The sequence below is a fragment of the Siniperca chuatsi genome, linkage group LG13 (assembly GCF_020085105.1).
Source record: "Siniperca chuatsi isolate FFG_IHB_CAS linkage group LG13, ASM2008510v1, whole genome shotgun sequence".
NCBI classification, from domain to species: Eukaryota; Metazoa; Chordata; class Actinopteri; order Centrarchiformes; family Sinipercidae; genus Siniperca; species Siniperca chuatsi.
In genome coordinates, this window is record NC_058054.1 from 18,642,921 (window position 1) to 18,655,627 (window position 12,707).

The window sequence follows — 12,707 nt, forward strand, 5'->3', positions numbered from 1 at the left end:
CCCGGCATCCAGGCTTACGTTGGCTGGGTTAATGTGTTAACTAACGTCAGTTCACTAGCTTCAAAACTTGTGAGCGAAACATGATGATTTTGCATATTTTGAAAAATATAGAGTGACGGATGTGTGGATATGGATATGCTGAAATTTTTTTCGCTTTCTAAGACCTACAGTGAAATCCTTTCACACCATAGAGAGAAAGGCTTTCCGTGAGATGGTCAAAACTTTGGACCCTCAATATGTGCTGCCTGGAAGAAAATATTTCTCTCAAAAAGCCATACCCAACCTGAACAATAAAGTTCGGGAAGAAGTTAAAGTGCTTGTGTTGGAGGCAAGCAACTATGTGACATGTGGTCAGCGGAGGACATGACCCCCTACATGTCTTTGACAGCACACTTCATCACATTTGACTGGGAACTTGAATCAAAATGCCTTCAGACCAGCTTTTTCCCAGAAAACCATACAGCTGAAAACATAAGTGAAGCCCTCTGCAAGGCACTCGAAGATTGGGGTTAAGGTGAGAATAAATGGCAATAACAGCAGATATCACAGTTGTGATGTTGGCTGCATTAATGAGAAACTTTAAATGGCCATGGCTCAATTGGTTTCTGCACAATCTTAATCATGTCGTTACAAATGCACTAACAGACAGTTGTAGTATGCTGAACCATTACAGCTGGCCCCGAAAGAGGGAGCTCAAAAAGCAGCAGCAAGAATTGGGACTACCGAAGCATAGTCTCATAATGGTACGCTTGGCTAATCAATATTCAATCCAAATTATAGACCTGTCCCTTGCTTAGGTTAATAAGGCTACACCTCTAATTATTAGTTAATGATTATAGCTTACATGCTTACATCTAGGTTTAAATAGTAATTAATAATTAAATAGCATTAGCATATGCTTCTAGGTTTTATTTTTAGGTTATTACCTGCCTTATTCATGTAGGAATCTAATAGGCTATTAAATTAATGCAAGCATTTGATTGAAATAAATGTTTAATTTTGTCGTCAATAAAGGACACTTTAACTTCTGTGATTCAAATCCTTTTATGAATGAAATTATTATCATTATTATTAGGCTATTATAAGATTATTATCATCAACATTATTAGTAGGGTATTATTATTATTATCATCATCATCATCATCATCATCATCATCTTAGGCTATTATTAATATTGTTATATTTCAACGTGCAGGACTGCCCTACTTGCTGGGGTTCCAAACAACAGATGATCGATCGGATCATTGAACAGGCTCGAGCCAATCGACAGTTGCTGGCTGATGACAGAAGGGCATCAATCTCCCTGACATGGCAAGACCTTGATGTCCTTAAAGCAGTCAATGAGGGACTGAAACCAGTGAGCAACTTCACAGATGCGCTGTCGGGTGATGCTTATGTGACCAGCTCATCGATCCTCCCCATTCTCATATGCTTGTCTTCTTGGCAAAGAACCTAGATGATTGAGGTCTGCGTTAAATGTGCCAAACCAAATGATGTGCCATTGATCTGCTTTTTCCTATTAGGCTACAAACCAGCCATAGCCCTACTTGTAGGCTAAGGCTCATCTCTGTTCAACCCAACAATGTGTCGTAGCCGCTATGGCTATGGGCCAATAGTATTTAAACCCAGCAAGACTTGGCGAAGTAAGCTAAATGCATATTAGACTCACAGCATTGTAGGCTAGACAATGTCATACATGCTACAATGACTTCTATCACCACTTCTATTTGTTTCGGGGTTGTTGGGTTTTTTTTTTTTGTTTGTTTGTTTTTTACACAAATACCGTCGTATACCGTATCCCCTGGTGAAATGTCAGTAAGGTATGAAGGTATGAAAAAATAGATACCGCCCAAGCCTAGGGTCACTGAATGGTTTGATGAGTATGAAAATGATGTGAATCATGTGCTATGGCCTTCACAGTCACCAGATCTCAATTCAACATCTACGGAAGATTTTGGAGTGACGTGTTATACAACGCTCTCCTCCATCATCATCATCCAAACACCAAATGAGGGAATAACATTTGAAAGAATGGTGCTCATCCCTCCAGTAGAGTTTCAGAGACTTGGAGACTCTATGACAAGGAGCACAGAAGCTGTTCTGGAGGCTCATGGACAAACCAACACCTTACTATGAGACTTTATGTTGGTTTGTCCTGTAATTTGTCCCCCGTCTGGACACTCCCTGCCCAAGGATCTGAGGCTTGCTGAATCAGTGACATCACTTCTCAAAACATATCTTTTCAAATAAGCCTTTTATTAGTATTTTAGTTTAGTTATTTTATTCTATTTCATTGTACTGCTGTATTATTTTAATGCCTGATTTTATTTGCCTTTGTCTTGAAATGTTTTAATCCTGGTTCAACCATGTAAAGCACTTTGTGACTTTGTTTTTGAAAAGTGCTGTATAAATAAAGTTTATTATTATTATTATTATTTATGTGATTCAGTGATCCAGTATCTGAGGCTAACTAGCTATTACATTTGCTCTGCTCTCCCAGTAATAAATGCTAATGTGAATGGTAGCCTAAAGGGATCATTTCTAACTCTTGATCTCAGTTCAGCGACAGTATGTGAGCATTATGAATTTATAAAACACAGTACGTACACCTAACTGTAGCAATGAATGTTTTATATTATCATGCTATTTTCTATTCTGGGACTAAACATGCGCCTGTTCACCACACTTGCTTCTCACCTTTACAGAGACATCACCATCTGCAGTGACACACTCCACTGTACTCCCTCTTCTCTTATCCTCATGTATGGTGTTTAGGTCTCATCTTTCTCTCACATTTCCTTACACCTCTCTCCTCTCACCTCCATCCTTCACCAGCCTCCCTGTCTGAAATTACTCATTACAATACAAGGCTCCTTCAAAATGTAAACCTCTTTTCCTCTCACCTCCCCGTCTCTCTCGTTTGCTTCTTTCTCACCTCCTTTTTACCAGTCTTCTTTCTCTCACACAAACCCCTCTTTACTTCCCATTTCCTCTCTCAGTCCGCCCACCACTCACTCCTTCCATTTTTCCTTCCACCATATCTGTCTAATCCACCTTTTATTCCTCCCCCCTAACTTCCTATCTTCCTCCTTTCTCACTCCTTTCTGCTTCCATCCGTTTTTTTTGTTTCGGGATAGTTCTGTTCATGCAAGCCCCCTCCTTCCTCTCCAGCTTACTCCAGCCAAAAAGCATGACTCCCCTCTTCTGTCTCCCCTTGACTCCATCACAGTCAATCACAGAGTCAATGAGTCACACTTCTGTTCATCCCTGCCATGACTTAGCATGACATAAAAAAAACCTTGCAGCCCCAAGACTGCTAGACACACACACACACCCTTGTACTTACCCCTTACCCTAACCTTAACCATCACAACTAAATGCCTAACCCCAACCCTCACCCAAACCATAACCTTATTCTAACCTAACCCTTAAAACCAAGTCATAACCATCAAAACAGCCTTTTGAAGTTGTGAGGACCGGCCAAAATGTCCTCACTTTCCAAAAGCGTCCTCACTCTGTAGGTAAAATATATCACACACAAACACACAGCAGGGAGATAGTAGCACAGCTGGTTCTTTCTGCTCACTATTGTTTAATGTGTGTGTGTGTGTGTGTGTGTGTGTGTGTGTGTGTGTGTGTGTGTGTGTGTGTGTACACATGCGCCAATTTGTCAGAATGCCTATACCTTTGCTTAAGCCTATATTAACTTTTCCCAAATTGGAAGCTTTTGATCATTTTCTGGCCTCTCTCCCTCATTTTAAGTGTGTGTGTGTGTGTGTGTGTGTGTGTGGAGGCCTATCTCCATAATTAGGGCAGACCAGGCACACATGGGTCTCCCCTGACACTTAGCCTCCAAGATCTAAATATTCATGAGACTCTAAACGCTTTCATGAGCTCTGTAATTATGGCCAGAAAATAGACAAAGAGAGAAAGAGGGAGAGAGTGGAGGCCGAGAAGGAAATGCCCTCACACTTTTTAAACACAAGCTGTCCCATAGTATTAGCAGATGATATCAACAGCGTTGTGTAGCTCTGCCATCCAAGCCACAGAAGCTAGAGACTATTTCTAGTCATATGACCTGCTGACAAGGGATTTCACTGTTTTGTAGGTAGACAGATTTTTGTTGCTGTAACATAATTTCAATAAAAACTAAAACTTTCCCTTAGTTTTTTGCATTTGCTGCACTGAGAGTTGCTTAATTTGATACGGAGAGCTCACTTCAAGCGTGAATATTCAAGCAAGCAAGCCAATATACAAATTACTGTCGGCTATAAATTCAGATGATCTTCTATATGATGTTGCACTGATAGGTGGATGGCTATATGGAGCTGTAGTGACACAATGGCAATTCTCCTCGACAGCTGTGGGCAGAAATTGCTTAGACTCAACAGTCCAAGGAGTCAAAATCAATGATCAGTTAAGGCAGTGCTTGTTTTTGTGATGACTTCAAAAAACAGTTTATTCCCATTTAGCTTGGAGTATATGCCATGTAGAGCTGGGCGAAAAAACAAAAATGTAGGCTACTAAGGCTCACATCAGGAGTCGACCTATAAGTTACTGATCTAATTATGCTCGTGCAGGTATGTTTGGTAAAATCTTTTCCCAGATGATTCAGCGAGTGGGCCACTAAAAAACTAGAACACCTCATAATCATCCAGTCATGTGCTACTAATTTGTCTTGCTTTCACTCTACACCTATATTCAAAGCAAAACAACATGCACATGATGAGTGCTGATGCTAAAGGTCTCAGTATGCTTCAAACAAACTTGTTTGTATGACGTGTCGTTCAACCTTGTCTAAAGGCAGAAGTGTTTATAGCTGTTCCAAATAGCCACATTGAAAGGCAGGTCGGAAAAACCCTATCATAGAGTGGGGTGAGACGCAATGAACCATACACATGAGGGTAAGGGCACACATATTCAGATAGTCTCTCCCCAAGGCATTCATGGTGTTGCTTTCCATTGTACACATGAAAAGTGATAGAAGTAGTTGTGTAAAGACTAAAGAAGAAAACTGGCCAAATGCTGCGTTAAGTGAGAGAGAGTGTTGGATTAGGAAAGCTTCAAAAATTGTTGTACGCAGCCGTCCCAATTACCCTGTCGGACATGGGGTTTCACATTTGACAATCGGACGACCACCTCATAAAATGCATACTGAAGCCTTAAAGGAATAGTTTGACATTTTTAGAAAGCCAAGCTAAGCTTATTTGCTTAAGGCTTAAAAGTGTCATTGGCTGGGTTTCCCCACAAGCGTCGCAGCACTGGGTTCATCCTACTCCCTTTAAAACCTGAGGACTGATCTAATATCACATCTAATATTAGTGTGAATATGATTTGTAGTAACCAGGCCTCAGAGTGCTGTCTGGTCTATTTTTTGGGTAATAAGTAAATAGTTGGAAAAGCCAGCCAGGATTCCTGTTACAAAACAACTCTGAAAGATGATATGTGAGAGAACTTCAAGGCTTTTGAAGAGTCTCTGGCAGGAAATTCTATTGTTTTTCCATGCCATGAAATCACAGGCAGACTGCAGCACGAGGCAGCTGATTCAGAGCTGATTGTCCCGGCATTGACACATAATGACGCTGCACTGACACACACAGAAAAGACAAAAGAAACATTTCAATATGAAGAGAAACACACACACACACACACACACACACACACACACACACACACACAGGAAAATACACAGACAAACAAACACGCGGACACTGAATCACCGCAAAATGACCAAGGATCAAGAGCACGGCACCTCAGACACTGCTGTCATTTATATGTAAATGAGCACACCGCTGTTCCCTCCATGCAGCCCTCTTTACTCTTCAGAAACCAAAAGATAGAGCAAACTTCCGATCAGATCAGACAAGATGTCAGACGAGATGACTGGGAACGACGGGAAGCCAAACAATACGTGACTAGACAGGACACGGCGAGGTAAAATGAGCTAAGATGATAGGGTTTTTACGAGGAACCGGACATTAGCTGTAAATAAGGTCTGTTTGTCACAGCACTAATGATTTCACGTTCCCCATTGTCTCCCCAAGGGCTCCAACTCCACTGCTGGCTTGTCAGGCTGTATCCCCGGTAAGGACTTTGGTTAACGACTCACTGCTGCAATCCTTCCACACAAAGTGACGCATATCACACAGGATGACAAGGTGACAAGCAGCATCAACCTCGCCCCGATAAACTGATGAGCAAGCTAAAACACAAGGAGATACACAAGTAAAGTTGCACACAACTGATTTTCGGGAATATTTGACATTCTGAATTCATCTCTGCCACTGACTGCATTGACAGGCAACAGGAGGAAATCTGCCCATATGACTGTAAAGTGTACTATTACTTGAGTTATCCTGTCATTGTAATGACCTCTGTGTGTTACCAGTGCATCAGCATGTACAAAACACTGCCTACACACACACACACACACACACACACGAACACACAGGTGTGCACACAAACACAAGTTGTACACTGCATTTAGACACTAAGCACCAGTCAAGTGCAGGAGGAACACATATTCTTCCTGTTTGTTTCTCTCTGCAGCAGTTGATGTCATTGACTTTAGAGTGCAGCAGTGCATGAGAGCTGTTTTCCTTGAGTGACATTTGTGTATATGTATATATGTGTGTCTGTGTATGTGTGTGTCCGTGAGTGTGCATTTTTTGTAAGCTCAGCAGTCTATCACTGACTTAACAAAAGGCTGCAGAATATAAATCCATTCTCACTCCATCTGCCAATGTAAGATGCATACATTTGCATGGTTGTCCAAGGACAGAAAGATAAATGACTATACCGACACTGAAGTAGACAGACAGATAGACAAACGGACAAATAGAAAGAATGAAAGACAGGCATCTCTCTCTCTCTCTCATATATATATATATATATAATCTGAAGCAATTAGTTGATTAACAGAAAATTTGTCTACAGCTGTGCTTGGTAGTTCTGTGAGGCTGTACTTAGGCCCAGTGGTGCTTTGAACTAAATGCTAACGTCAGCATGCTAACATCCTCAGCTCACAATGACAATACTAACATGCTGATGTTTGGCAGATATAATATTTACCTTGTTCACCACCTTAATTTAGCATGTTAGCATGCTAACATTTGCTAATTAGCAAGTGCAGTTGAGGCACATGTAATTTGGAACTAATTACAAAGAAAAAGGAGACAATGTTCAATTGGTACATTTCCAGTTAATTAATTCCAATTAATTGCTAGCATAACCTAGAGTATTGTAGTCAGTCAATGTAAGATATATGGAGCATAAGGTTTCTAATGATGAATGTGTAATGAGTTAATATTTACTTGAGTTTTTACCAAGGATCCCATTTCTCTACATATTAGTAACAAATGACATAGTTTTCAGAAAACGTACAAAAAAATTATTTGGAAATTATTCAAAAATTACAGAACCAAAATATTAACCGTTACCGCTAGATGAAAAGTTAAGAGATCACCAAAGTTATTACAATTCAACCTAAGGTGGATGTGAATGTGTGTACTAAATTTCATAGAAATCATCCAATAGTTGTTGACCGACCAATTGACTGACTGACTGACCGACCGACATTGCCATCCCTAGAACCACGTTGCTAGCATATCTTAAAATGCCAAACATTCACTGATTCTAGCTTAACAAATGAGCATTTGCTGCTTTTATATATATCTATGGGTTTAGGACTGTTGGTCAGACAAAACAAGCTATTTCAATAGGTCACTTTCAGCTCTGGGAAATTGAAACGATCATTTTTCACAATTTTATGACATTTTACAGACAAAATGATTCATGATTAATCAATAATGTAAATAATTGCTAGTTGAAACCCTACATAGATAAAAATAATTTCAAAGCACCAATTTAACACTTTGCTCATGCTTGCCAAAACGTGACTCTCACCATTAGAAACACTCTGATCTATACTGTGACTTGATTTAGTCTAATTTGAGGCTTCACAGGTTCAGATCTTTGAGCCTGCTTCCTGTGGTACTCTGCTGTGGCACACAACAAACACAGTGGGGGAAGCTGGGAAATAAAGTAATTAAAAATAATGATGGCTGATGAAAAGCAGCTCATACTGACTACAAAATGTTGTCTGTCTTGTCGCCAAATAGCTTTGTGTCACTGAATGATGAGCACGGTGACACACTGGATGCTGAGCAGAATGCAGATGAGCAATATGTCCGGCAACTGGAGAGAGGTGGACCTAAAATCTAATTAAAAATTCTACTCTGTGACCAAGATGTTGATTAATTGATGCGCAATAACACTGAGTCAACCCCTGGTCGGTTGTTGCCTTTGTGAACTACCCGAAAAATTCACCCATCTCTACATCACTGCATTTAAATTAGTACTGTGATGTCACTGGCACCCTTCTGTACAGGAATTACTCCAACATGCTTCAGACAGAACTTCCACTATCTCAGTTTAAGGATTTTTACCACTCTATACATAATGCCAGCCAGTATCTGTTCAGTTTAAGTAGCAATGACAGGGTGTGATAAGACACAGCAGAGTTAAAAACCCTTATCTGGCCTACGAGCTGAATCCCATCTGCCTCTCTCCTCACACTGACTCATAATGCCGCTTATTAGTCCCTCTGGAGGGATAAAGGGGACAAGGGGAGATTTTTAAAAGGGGAGGGAAAAAGCAGGAAATAAAGACAGAGAGAAAACAGATTAGGAGGGAGAGAGCTGATGTACAACAAGATTAGAAAAGGCTAAATTTAAAAAAATATGTCAGCACTGAAAGTAGTGGAACAAACATTTGAAGAGTAAGTACTGAAAGCAGTTGAACTGTTAGTTGATGTGTGAAAAACAAAAGCAGTTGAACTGTCATTTAAAGAGCAAGAGGTGAAAGCAAATGAAACTCAGTTGAAAGTGTCAGTTGGTATATAAGGAGTGACAGCAGTTGAAATGTCAGTTGGAGTATTTAAGCTGTCAGTTGAAATGGTGAAAATTAGTTTATAATTAGTAAATAGTGTCAGTTGATGTGCAGAGGCTGAAAGGAGTTGAAATTTTCATTGAAGTTGAAGCGCCAGAGATAGTTGAAGTGTGCACACTGTGAATAGTTTAAGTGTCTGTAAGTTCAAGAGCTGAAGAGGCAGGAAAGAAGAACAAGGAGAGTGAGGGTGACGACAGGAGACAAAACGTTGTGGTTGTGGTAAAAGACAGGCGGAGAAGATGAATGCAACATAATGTGTGAGAAATGTAGGGGGAGTATGACAGTAGAGAATGACAGAAAAATTGCCTGTAAATTCCAGGGGAGGTGCCTTGGAAGCAGAAAAGGAAGAGTTGGGATGTATGGAAGTATGGATAAATGATGAAAGGGAACAAAAAAAGAGACACAGCCGGTGAGTGGAGATGCTGGGGAGCAGTCTGATCTCCTATAGTGACCGGCTGGTCAGATCTAGCAGACAGATAAACGACCCCCTGTCACCAATACAATCCTCCACCTCCTCCTCCTCCTCTTCCTCCTCCATCTCTCTCCCCACCAACTGCCCACCTCCCTTATCCCGACAGGTCATCCATCAACCGGCAGACTCCACCCCACCTCGCTCGCCACACACACACACACACACACACACACACACACAGAGTTTTGCCTTGTTAGTAAACCAAATGAAGCAATGCTGCACCTGGCACATGTGAGGAGCGAGTGAGTACCCCCTGTTTAGTAGCTCCTGTTTCCACTGTTCTCAATATTTCCACTTCTTGCCACCTTTCCTCTGATTACACTCTCATCCTTCACCTTTCTCCTCACCCTCTTTCCTGCGCTCTCCTTCCCTCCTCCTCTGCTCTTCTTTTACACTCCATCTCTCCCCTCCCTGCTCTTACCACTTGCTCTCCATTTTCCACGTCCTTGTCACCTTACCCATCTTAGCTGAGTAAATGTCAAGGTGTAGCCACAGAGATAATTGATCACTCAGAGTACTATGAGGAGAGGCATTGTTACTTTATAAAAATGCAATCCTGTTCAGCATTTATTTACACAGATTTACACACACACACACACACACACACACACACACACACACACGATTTACACATATTTTCTATTAGGACATTAAGCGTCTTTAGGCTTCTACAAACAGCCAATGTTGGTCATTAGAGATTAATCGTTGTAAATCAATGCTAAGTTAAAAAATGAGTCTTTGACAGTGCAATTCAAATAACTGTGGTTTCCAACCTGTCAAATTAAATAATCTAAGAAGGAAACTTAGGAATTAGTTTTTGGTTGAACTAATCACAACATAGACATATGCAACATGTGACAAGGGATCACAAGTGGATATTTTAAAAGGTTTCACAAGCCATAAAGGTTGGAAACCACTGGTATACTTATTCTCTAAAAAATTATTTGATTAATAAACAATCAATTTGCTTATTCCTGAGATGCTGAATGCATGGTTTCTCCTGATTCCTAATAAATGCACATCTCTCATTGCTCACTTATAATACATCCCCACACAGGCAGGCAACACTGAGATTCAGTCCACCTTTCCATCCCATTACTGTGTGATGTAAGATGACAGACCAGAGAGCTGTAACCATGTGAAAATGCAGACACACACATCATACAAGCACATGAATGCATGCACATTCTGGTACGGTGTGTGAACATGTCTCCTAGATATTTCTGATGTACGTTGTGATAACTTTTAGCACACTACTATAATATGGCAAGAAGCGAGAAAATAAAAGTAACCATCGTTACAGAAAGAGAAGGCGTTTTCTCTGCGTGAAATTTAAATTCATACAATCAATCAACGGTCCAACATGGATTGAAGATACTTTTTAAAGAAAAACACAGCGTTCTGCTCGCCTGCTTAAACTACACAAATCCTGTGGTCAGCACTTCCGGTGTAAACAGAGACACTCACCGAACAGAAACTCAACTCGTCTCCAAACGACACTTTTCTCTGAGGATTTCTCTACGAGGTAAGAAGAGTCGAGGCCTCTCCTCTTCTCCGCTGATGACAACAACGTTATTCCAGGGCTGTTACATGTGTTTCGGCGATGTAGCGACGGTTTCTTTGTTGCAGTATACAGCAGCTCGATACATCCAGGTGGCCAGGGGGACCCGATGCTGAGTGTCGATTTACTCCAAAGAACGAGCGCTGATTGGTCGCTTCCATCACAACACAGCATTCTGCTCTGGCGCTATTGGCTCAGGCCCTGATGGTGCGTTCATAGGCTGCTCGCAAACTCAGCCTTCCATTGTACCAATCTGTAGAGCTGTACAAAAATACTACCACTAGCTACTACTACTACCTACTACAGCTGCTACTAATAATAACAATGATAATAATAATAATAAAATCTGGCTGATTTGGAGGCGAGGGATATAGCTGCCAGTATTTCTAAACTATTTTATTCGGTTGTAATTTTTAGGATATGTTATGATCATCTGTTTTATGGTTTGATGTATTCATTTTATGTATTTGTTTTTCAAGAAATGTAATCTATTGCATATCTGTTTTCATATTCCCTGTGATGGTATGTTGCTGCTATTAACTGCTATTATTTTATGAAATTTTAGTATCCTCCTGATCATATGTGAATGGTTGATAATTGATTTTCACGTCACGTCAACAGACGGTTCCCTGCTTTAATTTCTTATTTTTAAACTGAGAGTTTTATGTGCTTTTAGTGATTGCACTAAAACTGTCACTGTGACACAACTCAATGTATCACGTACACTTTGACGATTTCGAATAATTTCAGTGCTTGAACTTCAATGACATCTTCAATTCCATTGGGTACTTTCACTTTAACTGACACTTCACTCAGTACTTGAAGGTATCATCATCTGCATGCTTTATTTCTCTGTTCTTCTGTACATCCAAGGGAATATTTATCACTAAACAAATCAGCGGGCTGTTAAGTGGAAGTCAATTCAGATACATAACCACAAGATCTATCCACTGATCTGCTGTTATATCTGAAATTCAGGCTATTTTGTTTAAGTAAAACAGAGTAGGGCTGATTGATTTGCATCAGGTTGTAATAGGGGCAGTGTGTTCGCTGTGTGCTGTTTGTGCTGAACAACCCTAACAGCTGCACTACAGAATCAATACAAACTAATGTCTTATGGCCATTTTTTAATATACTGTAAGTCACTGAGTCCAACCTCGATATGTATGATGATGGATTATTCCAATTGCCATCTACCCACATTCATTAATTAATTCTGCTGTAGGTATTACACGTGACAGAGAACTTAATAGAAATCGATGCCCTTATTGGCCTCTAATGTTTGAGCATGAAAATGATCATGAAGATGTTCATGTGCCGGATAGAATAAACTATCTCGCTTTTTGACACAGACTTGTTTAATTGATTTCAATTTTAACACCTTAACATTTTGACATTTCTAATAGAAAATTAGGGAGATGGTGAACCGAAATCAGTACCTGAATTCAGTAAATTGAACTTGTGCACTGGTTAATTCTTTCAGGGGCTATTTGGCTCCTCCTGGCGGTGATAGTAAGCAAATACAAACAGTGTGGGACTTTTTGGTACAGGACCCTTTCCCATTCATACTCTTCATACTTCAATTTCTACACTTCTAGTTTCTTAAACATTTGTAACATGTTTACTGGTGCACATTTCTGTTCATCGCTTGTAATTTATAAAATAAAAAATAAAAACTGGTACCCATACAGCATTCCCTTTATTCTGCATCTGTATACAGTATAT

The 12,707-nt window shown here is 40.2% G+C and overlaps 1 protein-coding gene across 1 annotated transcript in view; it reads right to left on the reverse strand.

Moving 5' to 3' along the window:
- Positions 1–11,126, reverse strand: part of LOC122886729 (SPRY domain-containing SOCS box protein 4-like) — a 73,419-nt gene extending 62,293 nt beyond the window's left edge. Inside the window, exon 1 of the mRNA XM_044219255.1 lies at positions 10,889–11,126. The gene's annotated coding sequence lies outside the window, so the exon portion shown is untranslated. The remainder of the gene's footprint in view (positions 1–10,888) is intronic.
- Between the last annotated feature and the right edge of the window lie 1,581 nt (positions 11,127–12,707).